The 22,438-nt window shown below is 42.6% G+C and overlaps 1 protein-coding gene across 3 annotated transcripts in view; it reads right to left on the bottom strand.

Annotated features, from left to right (window-relative positions):
- RUSC2 (RUN and SH3 domain containing 2) overlaps positions 1–15,545 on the bottom strand; it is a 72,129-nt gene extending 56,584 nt beyond the window's left edge. Inside the window, exons 1-2 of one of the 3 annotated variants that reach the window (XM_063713925.1) lie at positions 15,047–15,330; positions 14,049–14,304 (exon numbers count right to left, since the gene is read on the bottom strand). The gene's annotated coding sequence lies outside the window, so the exon portion shown is untranslated. Of the gene's footprint in view, positions 1–14,048; positions 14,305–15,046 lie in introns of all 3 variants that reach the window. The other 2 variants (XM_024251805.3, XM_054519545.2) reach the window with 2 other exon arrangements.
- Between the last annotated feature and the right edge of the window lie 6,893 nt (positions 15,546–22,438).

The raw sequence follows: 22,438 nt of genomic DNA on the forward strand, positions 1-22,438 counted from the left end.
AGACTCCCAGGGCATTTGCTGAAAGGAGTAATGAAATTACAAAAGAAAACTAAAGACTTAACCATATAGATATTATGAAATTCTGTATGTCAAAAATCACAAACAAAATTAAAAGGCAAGCAAATATTTGCTATAATTATAACAAAAGGCATATAGGCATATATCTTTAATGTGTAAAGAACTTGTGTGAATAACTAAAGACTAAGATTTAAAAAAAACTGTGGTGAAAACACATAAGATCTAACTTCCTAACAAGTGTTTAAGTGTACAGCACATATTGTTAACTAACTGTAAGCACAGCATTCTACAGCAGATCTCTAGAACTTATTCAGCTTGTACAACTGAAACTTTATACCCATGAAGGAGCAAATCCCCATTCCCCCCCACACCCTACCCCAGGCCTTGGCCACCAGCATTCCTTCTATTTTTGCTTCTATGATTTTAACTATTTTTGATAACTAATACAAGTGGAATCATGCCATATTTGTCCTGTGACTTTCTTACTTCACTTAAAACTAAGGTCTTGGCTGGGTATGGTGGCTCATGCCTATAATCCCAGCACTTCAGGAGGCCGAGGCAGGTGGATCACTTGAGGTCAGGGGTTTAAAACCAGCCTGGCCAACGTGGTGAAACCCTGTCTCTACTAAAAATACAAAATTAGCTGGGTGTGGTGGCGCACACCTGTAATACCAGCTACTTGGGAGGCTGAGGCAGGAGAATTGCTTGAACCTGGGAGGCAGAGATTGCAGTGAGCCGAGATTGTGCCATTGCACTCCAGCCTGGGCAACAAAAGCGAAACTCCGTCTCAAAAAAAAAAAAAAAAACAACAAAAAACTAAGATCTTAATAGAAAAATTGCCAGGATATGAACAAACATTTCATAGAAGAGGAAACAAAATATACTTAATGAACATACAAAAAGTTTGAACTTTAAAACAATAAATTACCACCTTTTGGCTACCAATTATCAGACAAAATAATAATAGTTAATTCTGGTGAAGGCAAGTACAACAGGCATTTTCATTCATTGCCAGTGTATGTATATTTTGGTACAATCTTCATAATGAGCTCAGAAAAATATATATCTCAAGTCTTAAAACTGTTCAAATCATTTAACTCAGTAACTCCACCTCTAGAATTCTATCCTAAGGAAATTATCAGAGATGTGGACAAAGATTTTTGCATAAAGTTAATAATTAAAAAGTATAAAAATGGCCAGGAGCAGTGGCTCACGCCTGTAAACCTAACACTTTGGCAGGCCGAGGCGGGCAGATCACTTGAGGCCAGGAGTTTGAGACCACCCTGGGCAACATGGCAAAACCCTGTCTCTACTAAAAACACAAAAATTAGCTGGGCGTAGTGGCACGTGCCTATAATCCCAGCTACTCAGGTGGCTGAGTCAGGAGAATTGCTTGAACCTGGGAAGTGGAGGTTGCAGTGAGCCGACATCATGGCACTACACTCCAGCCTGGATGACAGAGTGAAACTCTGTCTCAAAAAAGAAAAAAATAATAATATTAGATGTTGTTGCTGTGGATGTGGTGAAAAGGGAACACTTATACACTGCTATTGGGATGCTATTGGGAATGTAAACTAGTACAACCACTATGGAAAACAGTATGGCGATTCCTTAAAGAACTAAAAGTACAACTACCATTTGACCCAGCAATCCCACTACTGGGTATCTACCCAAAGGAAAAAAAGTCACTATATGAAAAAGACACATGTACACACGTTTATAGCAGCACAATTGGCAATTGCAAAAATATGGAACCAACCTACATGCCCATCAACCAAGGGGATAAAGAAAATGTGGTATATATACACCATGCAATACCACTCAGCCATAAAATGGAATAAAATAATGGCCTTTTTAGCAACTTGGATGGAGCTGGAGGCCACTATTCTAAGTGAAGTAACTCGGGAATGGAAAACCAAATATCTTATGTTCTCACTCATAGTAGGAGCTAAACTATGAAGATTCAAAGGCGTAAGAATGAGATAATAGACTTTGGGGACTAGAGGAGTAACAGCAGGGGTGGTGGTGAGGGATAAAAGACAATATTTGGGCATAGTGTACACTGCTCAGGTGATGGGTGCACCACAATCTCAGAAGTCACCACTAAAGAACTTATCTGGCTGGGTGCGGTGGCTCACGCCTGTAATCCCTGCACTTTGGGAAGCTAAGGCGGGTGTATTACCTGAGGACAGGAGTTTGAGACCAGCCTGGCCAACATGATGAAACCTCATCTCTACTAAAAATACAAAACATTAGTTGGGCATGGTGGTGCATGCCTGTAACCCCAGCTACTCAGGAGGCTAAGGCAGGAGAATCGCTTGAACCTGGGAGGCGGAGGTTGCAGTGAAACGAGATTGCACCACTGCACTCCAGACTGGGCAGCAAGAACAAAACTCCGTCTCAAAAAAACAAAAAACAAACAAAAAAAAAACTTATCTAAGTTACCAAAAAAACCACCTGTATCCCAAAAACTATTGAAAAATTTTTTAAAATACTATAAAACCACAAATGTCCATTTGGGGTAAGCAAGTTATGGCTCATTCAAACATAGATTTCTTATACAACTATTAAAATTGTGGCCTCTAAGAACTGTTCAATGATATGTTTTCATTTTATACTTGTCTTTTGTAGATTCTCTACAGTGAGCATATATTTCATCTATATTCAGAAAAAGAATTTTTTTCAGAAAGTATTTTTAAACAAAAAAAATTTTTTAACTTTCAAGGGAAAATGTACACTTTTAATCTTTCTCCATAAAAAGGAACTTCAGTTTAAGGATTTTCGAGGTTAAAGTCTGGGCAGCTAAAAGTATTTCCTTAGAACTCTTCTTCACAATCCCTTAATCTTGAGGGAGTGAGAGATTTATAACCCTAATCTCTAGAGGAAGAAAACCCACGATGATATATCCCACACTCTTAGACAGTGGCACTATTTGACTTTCAATTTTTGGGTCTGGTGCACCAGGGCTTTTTCTTAGGGGGTGGGGTTTGGGGAAAGCCTTTACATTTTGAGAACCACTAAGTAAGAGGCTGAGAACAGAGTTTAGATCTAAGAGTCATGCTACTAAAAGTGTGGTCTGCAGACCAGCAGAATCAGCCTCATGTGTGAACCTATTAAGCACAGATAAATACTTGGGCCCCATGCCAGATGTACTGAATCAGAATTTCAGGGGTGATCCGGGTGATTTTTTTTTCCATCAAGTTTGAGAAGCACATGTGTAGAAGTATTGGACAAAGAGACCAACAATACTCAAAGGGAAAGAGGTACAGAGCTCTCAATGTTCAGTGTATATTTTTTAAAAGTATAAACATTATTAAATATTCTAAAAACAACTATTGTTTTCATATTATAAACTAGAAAGCATGGCTAGAAAAAATATCTTGACTCAGGACTAGAATGGATAAAAAAACTAGCATAGGTCCTAAACTAAAGGAGGAAAAAAGGATCTATAGTTCATTTCTGGTTCCATGAACCTCATTAAATTAATTAAGGCTAAGGATTTCACATAGGAATTTGGAGACTGTATGTATGCAGCACATATTTTGGTTACATGTCTCTCGAGCCATGGTTGGCTACTACTGGTGCATGGTCAGTTGAAGACTATATATATCCCAAACCCAACCATTTATCTTTATCTCTTTCTACCTTGGAGTCATAACTCAGTAGAAGAAATATCTGTATCAGTGACATTTCTTTTGAGATGGAGCCTCACTCTGTCACCCAGGCAGGAGTTCAGTGGCACGATCTTGGCTCACTGCAACCTCTGCCTCCCAGGCTCAAGCAATTCTTGTGCCTCAGCCTCGGGAGCAGCTGGAACTATAGGTGCCCCCCACCATGCCTGGCTAATTTTTTTTATTTTTGGTAGAGACAGGGTTTTCCCATGTTGCCAAGGCTGTTTCAAACTCCTGAGCTCAGGCAATCCACCTTCCTTGGCCTCCCAAAGTGCTGGGATTCCAGGTGTGAGCCACTGTACCCAGCCTGTATCAGTGACTTTTGAACTATTCTTTACAGAGCTCCTTCAGGGGACTTTGAAAAGGAAGTGAAGGGGATGTAGATGAAAAGAGGGAAACCTGAACAGGTTAGACTCTACTTCTCCCAACTCCATGCATTCAACCAAAACAGCCCAACTTTTATCTTTTTGAGTCTCTTTCCTGTAGAATATATTTGAACAAAAGTCTGTTTTAAAAAGTTTGAAATCCTTTATTCTCTACTATAGATTCTCACAGGCCAATAAAAAGCCACAGCTGTCTTTTTTTCCTCATAAGATAAATGCTCCTTGTTAGCTATTCATCACCACCACCTGGTTGTCAGAAAGGACTCACAAATGTATAATGAGGCAGGTGATCCTGCTTCCAGTCCTCCTTTCTCCAGCCACTATCATTAAGGATGAATAAACGAATACGGTTGCAGGTTGCTGTGTTGGATATCAGGCAAAGAACATTATATAAACTGAAAGAGACACTATGCTATCTAAGAAGTTAACTATAGCTATAAATATAAAACTAAAGAGAGTAATATTTTAAAGAATAGCTCTTGTATGACCAAATAAGATATGTCCTTCAAAGTGGTCACATTGGTTATGAGGGAATAATTGGCAAGAGCAAAGAATTTTTAAAACTCCAAAAAACAAAGTAGCCACCTTGAGAAATTTAACTCATTCCAGTAGTGCTCCTAGTAAAAGCATTCTTAGAACTCTTTTTAGAAGTACAAAAAACCAGCAGCCCACCCACAAAATTGTGAAATAACATCAATTGTTGTTTTAAGTCACTAAGTTTTGGGGTGTTTTGTTATACAGTAATAGATAAGTGATATGGTCTGGCTGTGTCCCCACCTATATCTCATCTTGAATTCCCACTGTTGTGAGAGGGACCTGGTGGGAGGTAATTGAATCATGGGGGCAGGTCTTTCCTGTGCTGTTCTTGTGACTGTGAATAAGTCTCACAAGATCTGATGGTTTTATAAGGGGGTTTCCCTGCACAAGCTCTCTCTCTCTCTGTCATCCATGTAAGATGTGACTTGCTCCTCCTTGCCTTTAAGTCCTTTATACCTCTTTCTTTTGTAAATTGCCCAGTCTTGGGTATGTCTTTATCAGCAGCATAAAAACGGACTAATACAGTAAGGCAGAAATGTCAGAATCACTAGGCTTTGGGAGATGTTTAAAAGGAAATCATTAGTCTTATAGAAAAACTCTAGCTATCCGGAACTCTAGAAAAATAAGCTGTTCTGTTTGGCTATAACTTTAAATAAATAGAATACAGCCAACTTTAACAAAGTTTGACTGTATCTTTAAACAGAAATAAACAACTTTCAAAAAACAAGTAAAGAACATTTTGGAAGAGAAACAACTTGAGGATGAATGGGACTAGCAGTAGGTTCCCAACTTTCTCCCCTGCAGTTTTTGCTTTTTACCTTGGGTTCATCTAAATCCTATCTATGCTGCCTTTAGGAGAACTTTGCTCTTTTTCTTTTGCCTGGGCATGGATAAAAATAAATGTCCATTTTCCCTAAGTACACTAAATACAAGGGTGCATTTTCTTTTTTTTAAAAGAATTATACAGGAAAAGAAAGGAAGCACAAAGTATAAAAACAGGTAAATACAGATTTTTTTGGATCCTAAGATAAACAAGTTAAGTATAGACTTTTGATCCTAAGATAATCAAACTTTAGCCAGAAGTTGGCTGGCCCTATTTTTCTTTCCACCCAGTTATCAGTCTATTGTCCTTGTCCGCAGGAACTCACACAAGAAGCCAAAAATACAACACATACCTCAGAGTTTACCATCTCATCTTCTTGAAGATAAAAGACTTTTATTAAACCAAGAATTCCAAGGAACAGAGGGTTTCTTCCTAAAGTATCAAAATTAATTTTTTAAAAAGACTTTAAGTGTTTTGGTAGAACTTTTTAAAATGTATTATGTAGGCTATAATTTAACTTTTCCTGATGACTCACTACTATTTTGGGTTTTTTTTTGTTTTTGTTTTGAGACAGAGTTTCACTCTGTCGCCCTGGCTGGAGTGCAGTGGCACAATCTTAACTCACTACAGCCTCTGCCTCCTGGGTTCAAGCAATTCCTGTGCCTCAGCCTCCCAAGTAGCTGGGATTACATGTGCATGCCACCACGCCTGGCTAATTTTTGTATTTTTAGTAGAGCTGGGCTTTCACCATGTTGCCCAGGCTGGTCTTGAACTCCTGGCCGCAAGTGATCTGCCTGCCTCAGCCTCCCAAAGTGCTGGGATTACAGGCATAAGCTGCCACGCCCGGCCTCACTACTGTTAACATTAATAATATACCAGGCTAAAATAATGTTTTCAGTGTCTATTAAGGACTTGCATACCAAATCAACAATCCCATAAGGATCGTGTGTTAAGAGAAATGGTTCACTTTTGCCATTTCTTTTTTTTTTTCTTTTTTTGTTGTTTTTTTGAGATGTAGTCTCACTCTGTCACCAGGCTGGAGTGCAGTGGCGCAATTTCAGCTCACTGCAACCTCTGCCTCCTGGGTTCAAGTGATTCCCCTGCCTTAGCCTCCTGAGTAGCTGGGACTACAGGCACGCGCCACCACACCTGGCTAATTTTTTTTTTGAATTTTAGTAGACATGGGGTTTCACCATGTTGGCCAGGATGGTCTTGATCTCCTGACCTTGTGATCCACCCACCTCGGCCTCCTAAAGAGCTGGGATCACAGGCGTGAGCCACCGCGCCTGGCCTTTTTTTCTTTCTTTTTTTGAGACGGAGTCTTGCCCTGTCTCCCAGGCTCGAGTGCAGTGGCATGATCTCAGCTCAGTGGCATAATCTTGGCTCACTGAAACCTCTGCCTCCTGGGGTCAAGCAATTCTCCTGCCTCAGCTACCCAAGTAGCTGGGATTACAGGCAGGCGCCAAGATGCCTGGCTAATTTTTGTATTTTTAGTAGAGACAGGGTTTCACCATTTTGGCTGGGCTGGTCTCAAACTCCTGATCTCACGTGATCTGCCTGCCTCAGCCTCCCAAAGTGCTGAGATTACAGGCATGAGCCACCAAACCTGGCCTTCTTTTGCCATTTCTATTTAACAGTCCTGGAAGTCCTACCTGAGCAATTAGGTAAGAAAAAGAAATAAAAGTCATCCAAATTGGAAAAAAAAAATTATCTCTGTTCCAAGGTTACATGATCTTCTATGGAGAACACCCTAAAGATGCCACAAAAACATTAGACTAATGATTAGTTGCAAATACCCTAAGCATTTTTTAGTGTCAGCAATGATGCAGGGTACAAAATCAACACATAAAAATCAGCTTTTTTATTTAATTAGCTGAGAATATAGGCAAAGTTGTTCTACTGTCCTGTAGTACATGTATAATTTTCCTATGGCAGTTACAACAAAAGATAGGAGAAACAAAGTTCCGTCTAAGTGTGACAGATGTAGATACATATCTTTCACAATGTTCCACAGGGACAGAGAAGTGATAAATCCTGCACCAAAGGAGTGAAAGGAAGAGACTGAATCTGCAGGCCCAATGATCTCATGTTTAATAGCCTCTACATCTACTAATGGGCCCACTGCCAATGCAAGAGGGTCAGTTAAGTGGACATGAACGTGCATATCATTAATAATATCAATGTCTTTAATGTCTGTAGTTAATGTTTTAATCACCCTAGGTCTGGAGATCTTCCTGGGGTATAATGAAGATCTTGTTGTCCTAAGATAGCTTCCCACAGATGTGTTTATTAGGATATACAATCTGCTGCCGACTTCAGGAGAAGTAGCATATAGTATTCAGGTATATGGCTGGTAATACATAATTGTGATGTTCTTATACATGGCCAGGGGATAGAGAGTTGTTGACCCATGGAATAAATTCTACCCAAACGGGTTTGCAACACCAAAACAAAACAGTTCTCCAGTTTACTAACCCAATTAAGTTCTTTTCATCCACAACATGCTCAACAAATGGGGTCACATCAGTAAGGGGTTGTACAGTAAAGATCTGCAAGAAAAGACTGAATGGTGCTTCTCAGTGATGGCTGCACTATCAATTAATGGATTCAACATATCCACAATGTACTGCTGTGCCATATCTCTCTTCCCTCAATGAGAAATCATCACGACAACTTGGCCAGATGCATCTGAACAGTCTACACTGAACCTGTCATCTAGAAACTCGTACTCACTATCTAAGGGGAAGGACAGGAGAGGTGCAGATCGTCAAATTTTACATGGTTTGGGTGCTCAAGTACTTGCCCGTTAAGATGCTTGACTGTGTAGTCACTATTCGTTTTGCGAGGGTTAAATGATAACTTGCTGCCAGATTCAAGTATACATACTCATAGTTTAATCTCAGCTATGCCACATGTGCTCGGTATAAGTGGGGAAGATGAGCAATAAAGATGATTTTAACCTTAGCGTCCTCTAGGCAAAAACATAACTGTCTTTTGTACAGCTGTCAAGTGAGTGGCCATATGTCAGGGCCATTTCCACAATACCACCATGTAGTGCATGGATCTGTTACATATTGTTTTACTATAGTACATCCAGCTTAATCAGGTGCAGGGCGACAGTTGAAGGAGTACTCCTGGAAAATGCCTAAGATATGTAGATCTCTAGGATCTTGCACCTTCTGGTGGTTGCATGAAATTCTTCAGAGGAATCATCAGTGGTAGTAACTTTACATTTACATTCATAACAACTCTTGTGGGAAATTTAGGATATTCAAATAGGACAACACCAGGAATTGACATATCACAGAACTTGGTTTACAATAGTCTGAGCATGGATCCCCATGCATCACCTTTCAGCAGGAGGGGCAGATGGGCTGGCCAAGTGCAAGCTTGATAGATCAGGATAAGTGACTGCAGGTGCAAGAGACATAGCATCTCTAAGGTTAGCCAACCCTTGGGGAGCCTTTGTAGAAACAAAAGAAGATTTAATGCACCAAGTTTTGTTTCTGTGGAGATGAGCCTGTTATTTATGGCTCAATTTGTGATACTGCCTGACTTAATTTTAAGTCGAGTTTCTCTAGAGACTTCTGTTTCCTGTTGATTCTCTGTGATCCTCTCCGAGAGCTTCCTGAGAACCTGCTCGATTGAAGTTTGGCTCTCTCATGCCTCAACCTCTGCAGCCTCGAGGTAGGTCTCCACTTGTTGCATGCTTCTCCTTCGGACTCTGTCTAGATCTAAGCCCTCCTCCTCCATTGCTAAGTCAACCACTGACTCGAGAGTTTCTCTGGTTACTAGCTCGCTCGTCACTCTCTGATGCTTCTTTTGCTTTGGTGTAATTTTCTTCATCTGTTTTGTAGCAACTTTGTCCAATCAGCTGTATGCCTAAACACTAACAATGAACAATCTGAAATGGAAATTAAAACAATTCCATTTACAGTAACATCAAAAAGAATAAAATACTTAGGAATGAATTTAACCACGGAAGTGAAAGACTTGTACACTGAGAAATACAAAACATTGCTGGAAGAAATTAGACATAAATAAATGAAAAAATATCTGGTGAACATGAATTGGAAAACTTGCTATCATTAGAGGTGTCAGTATTACCCAAAGTCAGCTAAAGATTCAATACAGTCCCTATCAAAATCCCAACAATGTTTTTTGCATAAATAGTAAAATCCATCCTAAAATTCATATGGAATTTCAAGGGATCCTGAACAACCAAAACAATCTTGAAAAAGAAAAACAAAGTTGGAGGACTTACATTCTTGATTTTCCAAACTTACTACAAAGCTACAGTAATCAAAACAGTGTTTTATCAGCATAAAGATAGACATAAAGACCAATGGAAGAGACTAGAGAGCCCAGAAATAAACCCTCACATATCTGGTCAGATGAGTTTTGACAAGGGTGTGAATACCATTCAGTGGGGAAAGGTCAGTCTTTTCAATGAATGGTGTTGGAAAAACTGGATATCCACAAGCAAACGAATTAAGTTAGACCCTTATCTTACATTACATACAAAAATTAACTCAAAATGGATCAAAGACCTAAAGATAAGAGCTAAAACTATATATATAAAATATATAATTATATAAGATATAATATATATTATACATAAGATATAATATATATTATACATAAGATATAATATATATTATACATAAGATATAATATATATTATACATAAGATATAATATTATATATTATATATTACATATATTACATATATTTTATATAATATATAATATATATTATATGTAATATATATATTATATATTATATATTATGTTATATATATTATAATATATATTATATAATATATATAATATATTATATATATTTTATATATAATATATATAAATTGTATCTATTATATATTATATATAAATTTATATAATATGTATAATATATATAATATATATAAAAAAGAAAACAGAGGGAAAGCTTCATGTCACTTAATTTGGCAATGATTCTTGGGTAAGACACTAAATGCACAGGTAACAAATGAAAAATTAGATAAATTAGATTTCAAATTTAAAAACTTTTGTGCATCAAAGGACACTGTTAACAGAGTGAAAGACAATCCATGGAATAGGAGAAAATATTTGCAAATCATACATCTGAGATGGATTAATGTCCAAAATGTATTAAAAAACTCTTACAACTCAACAACAACCAACCCAATCCAAAAATGGGCAAAGGACTTGAATAGGCATTTCTCCAAAGATATACAAATGGCCGATAGGTATGAAATACATGAAAAAATGCTCGATATCTTTTCATTAGAGAAATATGAATCAAAATCATGAGATATCACTTCACACTGCTTAGGATGGTTATATTACTATTATTATTTTGAGATGGAGTTTTGCTCTGTCACTCAAGCTGGAGTGCAGTGGCATGAGCTCAGCTCACTGCAACCTCAGCCTCCCCGGTTCAAGCCAATCTCCTGCCTCAGCCTCCTGCCTCAGGGATTATAGGTGTGCGCCACCATGCCTGGCTAATTTTTGTATTTTCAGTAGAGATGGAGTTTTACCATGTTGGCCAGGCTGGTCTTGAACTCCTGACCTCAGGTGATCCGTCCGCCTCGGCCTCCCAAAGTGCTGGGATTACAGGCGTGAGCCACCATGCCTGGCTTAGGATGGTTGTTATTTTTAAAAAAAAGAAAACAAGCGTTGCCAAGGATGTGGAAAAATTGGAGCCCTTGTGCATTGCTGATGAGAATGTAAAATGCTATAGCCACTGTGGAAAACAGTGGTTCCTCAAAAAAATAAATAAACATAAACATAAAATTACCATACAATCCAGCAACACCACTTCTGGGTATATACCCACAAGAACTAAAAGCAGGGACTCAAACATATCTGTACACTCATGTTCACAGCAGTATTTTTCATAATAGCCAAAAGATAGATGCAACCAAAGTATCCATCAAAAGATGAATAAACAGAATATAGTGTATACATACAATGGAATATTATTCAGCCTTTAAAAGGAGTGAAATTCTGGCCAGGTGCAGTGGCTCACACCTGTAATCCCAGCACTTTGGGAGGCTGAGGCTGGTGGATCACTTGAGGTCAGAAGTTTGAGACCAGCCTGGCCAACATGGTGAAACCCCCTCTCTACTAACAATACAAAAATTAGCCAGGCGTGGTGGTGTGCACCTGTAATTCCAGCTACTCAGGAGGCTGAGGCATGTGAATCACCTGAACTGGGAGGCAAAAGTTGCAGTGAGCCAAGATCGTGCCACTGCACTCTAGCCTGGGTGATGGAGGGAGACTCTGTCTCAAAAAATAAATAAATAAAAATAAAAGGAGGGAAGTTCTGATATAGGCTATAATGTGGATGAACTTTAGACATTATGCTAACCAACTGCCGCACTATTTACAATAGCAAAGTCACAGAATCAACCTAAATACCCATCAATGACAGACCAGATAAAGAAAATGTGGTATATATACACTATGGAATACTATGCAGCCATAAAAAAGAATGAGATCGTGTCTTTTGCAGAAACATAGATGGAGCTGGAGGCTATTATCCTTAGCAAACAGAAACAGAAAACCAAATACTGCATGTTCTCACTTATAAGTTAGAGCTAAATGATGGGAATGTATAAACACAAAGAAACAAACAACAGACACCAGGGTCTTCTTGAGGGTGGAAGGAGGGAGAGGAGCAGAAAAGATAACTATTGGGTGCCAGGTTTAATACCTGGGTGATGAAATAATCTGTACAACAAACCCCTGTGAAACGAGTTTATCTATATAACAAACCCTCATATGTACCCCCAAACCTAAAATAAAAGTTAAAAAAAAACCCAAAAAACAAAAAAAAACATTACGCTAACCGAAATAAACCAGTCACAAAGAGACAAATAGTGCATGATTCCACTTATATGAGGTACCCACAGTAGTCAAATTCAAAGATAGAAAGTAGAATGGTGGTTGCCTGGGGCTGAGTAGGGAGAAATGGGGAGTTAGTATCTTACTGGTACAGAGTTTCAGTCTGGGAAGATGAAAAAAAGCTCTGGAGACTGATATCAGTAATGGTTGTACAATAATGTGAATATATTTAATGCCACTTGAGAATGATTACAATGGTAAATTCTATGTTATATATATTTTACCACAATAAAGAGTAAATATGGTACAGCACAGGTTCTGCTGAGTTATTTTGTTGTTGTTAGGATTCCCTTCTACCCCATCACCTAGCTCTCTCAGAGCAATGTTGACATCTGGCTACTCAAAATGATGCTCTCGTTTTGTATGATGGACTCATTTGACAAAAATTATATTAAATGCCAATGTCTGAATGGGCTTTTTTTTTTTTCCTGGGTAACTTCAACACTAATCAATCAAGACCATCTCTAGATAGTTCACTTCATGTTAGGGTAAGGGCAGGCTATCTCTTCAGTCAAGTGACTTTTAGCAGGGTGCATAGTCATTGTGTATGAGTAACAGGAAGAAAAGGGTGAGTTATAATCCTAAATTTGCAGATAAGCCCAGAGAGAAAAATAGAACACATAAGCCTTCCCATGAACTTGCCAGATTTAGCAAGTAAAAATACAGGACTCCCTGTTGTTTATCTGAAATTCAAATTTAACTGGGCACTCTGCGTTTTATCTAGCAACACTGAAGTATTGGAGGTGAGGAGAAAAATAACCCAGGGTGTTCTGGGGTAACTGAGGTCTTAACAGGAAGCCTAGACAGGAAAAAGTAGAAAAGGCCATTAAAAAGATACTGTTAAAAAAAAAATTGTATTGCTTAATCCATCCAGCTCAGGAGCCCCTCCCCACACTGGGTTTCTATGATCCAAGGCTTTATTTTGAGACAGAGCATTGCTCTGTCACCCAGGCTGGAGTGCAGTGGCATGATCTCAGCTCACTGCAACATCTGCCTCCCAGGTTCAAGGGATTCTCCTGCCTCAGCCTCCCGAGTTGCTGGGACTACATGTGCACACCACCATGCCCAGTAATTTTTGTATTTTTAGTAGAGATGGGGTTTCACCATGTTGGCCAGGCTGATCTTGAACTTCTGACCTCTAGTGATCTGCCCACCTGGGCCTCCCAAAGTGCCGGAATTACAGGCTGAGCCACTGTGCCTGGCCTGATCCAAGACTTTATAAAGACATGTCAGAGGGTGGGAGACAGACAGTGGAAAAGGATACATCAAAACTAGCAATGGATGAATGAGAACATATCCAGCCTCCAGTTATGGCAACTGTGGCTTCAAAAAGGAATCTTAAACACCAGCACAGAAATCACAGGGATCCTAACCTGGCTCAAAACAGAAGAGAAACAGTGGCTGGCCATACAGCAGGAGGGGCGTAAGCAACAGAATACCAGGTATACTGTTTGGATCTGCTCTTCCTTCTATTAAGCCATCCACCACTGCTTAGTATCTAAGGAGCCGGCTAAGAAAATCCAGTCACTACTTTTATTTGCTAATACTTTGAGCCCCAGTTACAATAATGCCACTACTAATTAGGTAACTACTTTCCAGCTTATCAACTCCTACAGCTTTCCAGCCATTGTTTCATCCCTCAGCGATACCACCTGCTTCCCCGTGGAACCCAAACCCCCAGGAAACTAAATCTGCTCAGGTCACCCACCTAGGAATAAACAAAAACAGGTTTCAGGCCCTTTGTCCTTTGTAAATTCCGCCTTTTTTTTTTCTTTTTTTTTTAAGGCCTGTGTTCTTTATCACGGACACTGTTCACATAGTGGTAATCCTTGCTTGACTCAGGTCTACTCGTTCCTGCGTTTCATTCCTCCGCTGCTCAATTCTTTGTTCAAAACGCCAAGGACAACTGGTAGTGAAGACCCTCCACCGGCAACACTACCATGTGCCAGGCACCCTGCTGGGGACTGGGGATACAAAGATAAGTAGTGTACCGTCCTTGCCCCCAGGACAGTTCCCCGTGTCCGCAGGGCCGGCCTGGAGGGCCACAGCCAACTGTGGGCAACAGGATCATCGTGCCCTTCGCGGCAAGTGAGTGCAGTAGTAGGGGACGGGTACTGCCAAGCCAAAGGTTTTCTCCAGGTAAAACTGGATGACAGAGAGACAGAGACTGAAGCGACGCCGGCGCCGGGCAGATAATAAAGGGAGGCAGGGACTAAAAGGGTGGAGGGAGCAGAGGACCCGGCCGGGAACTGGCAGTAGGGAGGCCCCCGCTGCAGTTGCGGGCCTGGATGCCGGGCGGCCACGCTTCCCCAAAGCCATAACAGGGACTTGGGGTACCAAGGGGACTACTGGGCGCGAGTCGTTTTGTGGGGGAGGGTGTCCCCAAGGGGGCAGTTTGAGGAGACGGTTGGGGATGCATCTAGGGTGGCGCCCAAAGGGACGGTGGGTGCTGGGTGTTTGAAGGTCCGGTGGACGCAGAGCTGAAGGGTCAGGAGAAAGCCAAGGGTCAGAAGGGCTGGGGACGAGGTCTGCCCAGGGGGTCGGGGCGGACGCAGAGGGCGGGTGCAGCCGAGGGGGAAGGGCTGAAGGGAAGGGCAGGCGCTGAAGGCACATAGGTGGGCAGACAGGCCCTCCCCTAAGGGAGTCCTTGGAACGCGGGGCAGTGGGTCTGTGGGACCCTGCCCGCCTCCGGAGAGGCGTTCCTACCTGGTTTCTCGCCTCAGCCTCGTCCTTCCGCGCCGGCGGCGGCGGCGGCGTGTCGCGCCCTCCAGGGGTCGCGTTGCAGGCTAGAGGCGCCGGCGGCCCCTCCCTCCGGGCGAGTTGGAAAGGCCGGCCCCTGTCGGCGTGGCGCGATGGTCCGATCTGGGTTGCCCTCAGGCCGCCCCTCCGGGCGGCGCGTTGGTTCGGTCCGCCCAGCCCAAGGTGCTCGCCCCCTCCCCGGCTCCCACAGCGATGGGCGCAGCCGAGTCACGCGCAGAGCTTTCCCGCTAGGGGAGCGGAGAGGCTTCCGCCGTGGCCCCACCTTCTGCGGCCCGCGCCCGCCCCCGCGGGGTGGTGCCTGGCGACGCGCGGCTCCCGGGTGCTGGAACCCAGGGAAACCTAGGGCGCGGGTCCGCGGGCCTCCAGGGCCGGTGGGTGTCGGTCCCAGCTTCGCCTGAGGCGGCGGTTCTCAACGCTGGCTTCCCAGTAGAACCTAGTGTGGAAACTAACCAAACAACAGCAAACGGAGGGCTGACCTCACGCTGGACCGACTCAGAATCACTGGGGTGGAGTGGGGTGGGGTGAGGTGGGGTTGGCCTCCCGTGCATAGCCAGGGTTCGGAAGCCCTGGTGAAACGCAGAACCCATGCGCCCCCTGCCCTTCAGGGCCGGACGTGTGGGGGACATGGAAGATGCCTGTGTGTGACTCCTGCTGTTTACAGCCAGAGGGGGATGGGGCAGGCAGTCCTGCAAATGTTATGGGAAACCCACTGTATTAGCCCGTTCTCACACTGCTATGAAGAAATACTATGAAGGAAAGAGGTTTGACTCACAGTTCCGCGTTGTTGGGGAGGCCTCAGGAAGCTTATAATCATGGCAGAAGGCAAAGAAGTAGCCATCCTTTTCGCAGGGTGGCAGGACAGAGTGAGTGCAGGCAAGGGAAATGCCAGACGCTTATAAAATCATCAGATCTTGTGGGACTCACTCACTGTCACAAGAAGGGCACGGGGGTAAACCAGCCCCGTGATCCAATTACCTCCACCTGTTCCCGCCCTTGACACAGGGGGATTATGGGAATTACAGTTCAAGATGAGATTTTGGGTGGGGACACAGCCAAACTGTTACAGGTAGTTAGGCATGAGCGGGGCAGGAGAGGGTTCTCCCCTGTTACCCACTAGGGATGTCGGGTGATGGTTCTGAGGCAGGAGAATAGGGACTGGAGGCAGGGAACCTAAGACTGGTTCACGCCAACTTCCTGGAACTAAATTGAAAGGAAAACCCTAACTTTCCACACCTAAGTAACAAAACCCCCCACCTTTTCTGCCCAGCAGATGGGAAATTGGCTATCTGCAACCAATTAGACTGACTGCAGCCGAGTCTAACTTTGCATAGAAGTGTAACTTTGTAACTTCACCCTAGCCTCTGATTGGTTGCTTCTTGCAACCAATCAGATGTTTGCACAGGTGTGCGACCTTTGTAACTTCACTTCAGCCTCTGCTTGGCTGCTTTCTGCAACCAATCAGACTGATTGCGGGCTACGACTTCATTTACATGAGGTAAGCATGAAGTGGCGGGTAACTTCTAGGGGATATTTGGACCCAAGAAGATTCTGTTTCCCGGCCTTTGAGCCGCTGCTTCGGCTGCTCCCACATTGTGGAGTGTGCTTTCGTTTTCAATACATCCCTGCTTTCCTTCTTTTGTTCCTTCATTCTTTCTTTCCTTTGCTGGGCGTTTTGTCCAATTCTTTGTTCAAAACGCCAAGAACCTGGACAACTTGCAGTCAGACCCTCTAACGGTGACAGTTCCATAATTATCTCATTGCTTCTTTAAAAAGGATAATTCGGCTGGGCCAGGGAGAGGCCATTTCCTGATGGTCCACACCTGTTAACATCAAAATGCTAATTGAATGCAGGCCTCAGGGAGAAGGAACTTTCTGGGCATGCGTGTTAAGAGACAAAAATGGTGACGTATGATCTCCTGGGGGGGGGGCACCCTCCACTGGAAAAGGGGAAGGAAAGCACTGCGCATTGGGGAAGCCCACTCTAAGGGAAGAATCATGGGAAAGAGGCGAGCCTGTAAAAGTCCTAGGATCTTGGTTAGGCACTTGACCTTCTCTCTTTAACCTTCACGTTCCCGCTTGGGTTTCTTCCAAGCGCACCTTCCTTTCTTCCCTGTTCTAAGGCCTTTTTAAATAAACTTCCATTCCTACTCTGGAACTTGCCTTGGTCTCTTTTTCTGCTTTATGCCCCACAGTCGAATTCTTTCTTCTGATGAAGCAAGGACTAAAGTTGCTACAGACCCATAAGGATAGGCTGCAGGTAACTTGGGGTAACTCAGATCTCTTCCATCACTAACAAAACCGTATCACCCATTGAGAAGACTCTGTTAGGCTAGACGCGGTGGCTCACGCCTGTAATCCCAGCACTTTGGGAGGCTGAAGCGGGCAGATCACCTGAGGTCAGGAGTTTGAGACCACTAGCATGGTAAAATCCCGTCTCTACTTAAAATACCAAAATTAGCCGTGTGTGGTGGTGCATGCCTGTAATCCCAGCTACTCGGGAGGCTGAGGAAGGAGAATCACTTGAACCTGGGAGGCGGAGGTTGCAGTGAGCTGAGATTGCGCAATTGCACTCCAGCCTGGGCAACAGAGCAAGACTCTGTCTCAAAAAAAAAAAAAAAAAAAAAAAAAAGACTCTATTCTAGGTTCCATACTCACTGAAAGAGTTAGAGACTGGGGTCACGGTCAAGGAAGCAGATAAATGTCACGATGTGTAGCTTATCTTCAGGCTTCACAGAAGTGTGAGCTGAATTTTGAAGAATGAGTGGGAGGTAAAGGGAGAATTGGCATGTGCAAAAGAACTGAGGGGCAAAATGACCAATGTGATTGAGAAGTGTGGGAGGCAACAGAGACAGCTGAGGACAGCTGGTCAGGGTTTGGTGATGAAACGCCTATGACTACTAAGGAGTTGGGAGAGATACTGAAGGGCTTTATTGCAGAGGCAGGAATGACAAGATCAAATATGAATGTTAGAAATAAAGTTCTGAGGGCTTAAATAAGGGTGACGTGGACAGGGCTAGCTAGCATTGCCAGTGGGGAACCAATGAGGACTTGCATGTTTGCATAGTGTGATCCCCCAGTTAAGTAGTCTGGGTTGGGGACTTAAGCCAAACCAGGCCAATTAGAATTACTTCTCTAAGAATCTGGAATTGGGAGACAAAGAGCTACATCTCTGCTCAGACTTAAATTGGACTTAAGGGTAATTTGGGAGCTATGCAGTAGCCATCTTCTACTTGCCCATTTGGCCTGAGCAGCATTGAAAACCAGTTTGCTGAGAAGGAAGATCAATCAGTTGCACACAGAGAAGCAAGTCTAGACACAAAGAGACTACTCCCTAGGTTCTTGGGACCTTCCAGCAGCTGGTTCCACTTCTTTCTGAGGCCCAGCAGGATTCCTTCCCCAGGATCACAATGCATCCTTCTATCCATTCATAGGAATCTCATTTTTGGCTTCAGCGAGTGTGGGTTAGTTCCTGTTGTTTGTGTTAAAGAATAACTTTCAAAAAGGTAAAATAATGAGCCTTATGCAAGTATTTTTATTTTTTATTTTTTGAGACAGGTTCTCTGTTACCCAGGCTGGAGTGCAGTGGTGTGATCATGGCTCACTGCAGCCTCGACTTCTGGGCTTCAGTGATCCTCCCACCTCAGCCTCCAGAGTAGCTGGGACTAAAGATATTTTTTGCATTTTTCTAGAGGCAGGGTTTTGCCATGTTGCCCAGGCTGGTCTTGAACTCCTGAGCTCAAGCAATCTGCCCACCTCCACCTCTTAAAGTGCTGGGATTACAGACGTGAGCCACTGCGCCTGGCAGGGCCTTATACAAATATACAATGAACATATTTCAAATATTTTATTTAACTAATGAGGGAACCAGTAAGCTATTAAAACCACTTCAAATGAAGATTTGACTTAGAAATGTCTTTTCTCTAATGGACAAAATTTATTTGCATCACCTAGAACAGGAATCATTTGCATTGTTATGGGCAGAAAATCTTTTGTATTATTTATTATCAGTATTCTGAAGTTAACTTCTAACTCCAACGAGTTAGAAAATAGCTTACTTGTAAAATAGGAACCTAGTCAAAGGAAATCAAAGGCTCTCAACACTAACATAATCAAATAATTCCCAAAGATCCTTAACAGCACCCAACATTCCATTAAAAAGACACCCATTTCAAAGTATTTCTTAAGTTTTCCAGACACTTGCAAATCAAAGAATATACGAAAACAGAGACATAAGAAAGCATGATGCTGGCTGGGTGCGGTGTCTTACACCTGTAATCCCAGCACTTTGGGAGGCAAAGGCAGGCAGATCACCTGAGGTCAGGAGTTCAAGATCAGCCTGGCCAACATGGTGAAATCCCGTCTCTACTAAAAATACAAAAATTAGTTGGGCATGCTGGCAGATGCCTGTAATCCCAGCTACTCAGGAGGTTGAGGCAGGAGAATCGCTTGAACCCGGGAGGTGGAGGTTTCAGTGAGCTGAGATCGCACCATTGCACTCCAGCCTGGGCAACAAGAGCATAACTCCATCTCAAAAACAAACAAACAAAGAGGCTGGGCACGGTGGCTCATGCCTGTAATCCCAGAACTTTGGGAGGCAAAGGTGGGTGGATCACCTGAGGTCAGGAGTTCCAAACCAGCCTGACCAACATGGTGAAAAGCCCATCTCTACTAAAAATACAAAATTAGCCAGGCATGGTGGCACATGCCTGTAATCCCAGCTACTTGCCTCTCTGAGGCAGGAGAACTGCTTGAACCTGGGAGGTGGAGGTTGCAATGAGCCGAGATCACGCCATTGCACTCCAGCCTGGGCAACAAGAGTGAAACTCTGTCTCAAAAAAAAACAAAAACAAAAAAAGCATGATGCCTTAGGGAAACTCAAGTAGTATGGGCATTAGTTAAGCATGGGCAAAGTGTAGGAGGGAGGCAGCAGCAAGATTAATAAGGGCCTTGTATGTGTGTTTGGGAGTTTGGATTTTATTTTCTTGAGATGCAGTCTTGCTCTGTCACCCCAGGTGGAATGCAGTGGTGTGATCTCGGCTCACTGCAACCTCTGCCCCCCGGGTTCAAGTGATTCTCCTGCCTCAGCCTCCCGAGTAGCTGGGATTACAGGAGCCCGCCACCACGCCCAGTTAATTTTGTATTTTTAGTAGAGATGGGGTTTCACCATGTTGGCCAGGCTGGTCTTGGACTTCTGACCTCAGGTTATCTACCCGCCTCAGCCTCCCAAAGTGCTGGGATTACAGGCATGAGCCACCATGCCCAGCTGAGTTTGGATTTTATTCTGAAGGCTGTTGGCACTATTATTTCATGCAGGGGAGTGATGTGAACAGATCTGAGCTTTAGAAATCTCACTTCAGTAGGAGTGTGGATATTGAATTACAGGAAGGTAATCAATCAACCAGTTAGGAGATTGATAATTATGATGAGAACTGAGAGAGTCTGAATTAGGGCAGTGGCTGAAGGCTTAGATAAGAGGAGATAGATTCAAGGATGATTTAGGGTATAGAAATCTGTAGAATTTAGTGATTAATTGAATGTGTCATGGGGGTGGGTGGGGTAAGGTATAGCAAATAGTCTTGAATGACTCCCAGGATCCTCCAAATGATGTGTCTTTTCCAAAATGCTTTGCATGAATCTTAGAAGATTTGGTAGATGATTTGGAGCTGGAATCACAGGGATATGTTGGGGTTAGGACAGTGTTCCTTGTTCATTTCTTTGGGGCACCATGAACTGTGCCCATAGAAGATGCCAAACTTAATAAATGCCTGTTCTGACTGCTCCACCAAGCTGTCATTCCCATCTTTACCTCTCCTCAGGCCTCCCTATTCCCTGAGACACAACAATATTGAAATCAGACCAAGTAATAACCCTAAATGGCCTCTAAGTGTTCAAGTGAAAGGAAGAGTCACATGTCTGTCACTTGAAATAAAAAGCTAGAAACGATTAAGATTATTGAGGAAGGCATGTCGAAAGCCAAGACAGACTGAAAGCTAGGCCTCTAACACCAGTTAGCCAAGTTGTGAATGCAAAGGAAAAGTTATTGAAGGAAATTAAATAACTATTCCAGTGAACACACAAATAAGAAAGCAAAACAGCCTTATTGCAGATACAGAGAAAGTTTGAGTGGTCTGTATAGAAGCTGAAACCAGCCACAGTATTCCCTTAAGCCAAAACCTAATCCAGAGCAAGGCCCTAACTCTCTTCAATTCTATGAAGGCTGGGGAGGAAGTTACAGAAGAAAAGTTGGATGCCAACAGAGGTGGGTTCATGAGATTTACAGAAAGAAGTCGTCTCTGTAACATAAAAGTACAACATAAAGGAACAAGTGCTGATGCAAAATGTACTTAGTGAATGGTCCTTTTTAATAGCAACCAGTACTTGTCACTTTAAGTTTCACTTTAGTAGTTAAAGTGATTTAATGAAATAATTTTTAAAAACTTCAACTTTTACAATTAATGCTTTTCCTTATCTTTCAGCTGGGCCGCTGCATGTGGCCAAGTTCAGTGGGCTTTGTAGATGTCTGTTTTTCTACTTACCCCTCCTCCTCCTTCAGCTTGCTAATTCTTTTTTCTCCAGGGCTTGAGCAGGACAGGAGAGGGAAAAGATGAAGAAAGTCTTTACTTGACTAATACCATCACAAACTAATTTTAAGGCTTGGCAGATAAGTTAGGCATGGTGGCTCACGCCTGTAATCCCAGCACTTTGGGAGGCCGAGGCGGGTAGATCACTTGAGACCAGGAGTTTGAGACCAGCCTGGCTAACATGGCAAAAACCCGTCTCTACTAAAGATACAAAAATTAGCCGGGTGTGGTGGTGCGTGCCTGTAATCCCAGCTACTCGGGAGGCTGAGGCAGAATTGTTGGAACCTGGGAGGCAGAGGTTGCAGTGAACCGAAATAGCGCTACTGCACTCCAGCCTGGGCGACAGAGTGAGACTCCATCTCAAAAAAAAAAAAAAAAAAAAAAAAAGGCCTGGCAGGTATCTAAAGTTGACTCTTTTTCAAGAGGTCCTTTTATAGGTTCTTCAGAAATTCTCTCCCCATTGGTGGAGATATCTCTTCTATAGCTAGTTACTTCAATGTGGGTGAATCTGGCTCCTGTAGTTGGTCACTTACAACTCCATTAAAAATTTCTAGACATTAAAAAACTCAACTTTATTGAGATATAGTTTACGTAAAATAAAATGTATAAATTTTAAGTATACAGGTCAATCAATTTTGACAAATACATACCCACGTAACCACCTCCAAAATCGAGATAAAGAAAATTTTCCTCATGCCCCTTCCTTCTTTCTTACTATAAATCCACAGGCATTTGACAGCATATCCCCTGCTTCTTT

The sequence above is a fragment of the Pongo abelii genome, chromosome 13 (assembly GCF_028885655.2).
Source record: "Pongo abelii isolate AG06213 chromosome 13, NHGRI_mPonAbe1-v2.0_pri, whole genome shotgun sequence".
Taxonomy (NCBI): domain Eukaryota; kingdom Metazoa; phylum Chordata; class Mammalia; order Primates; family Hominidae; genus Pongo; species Pongo abelii.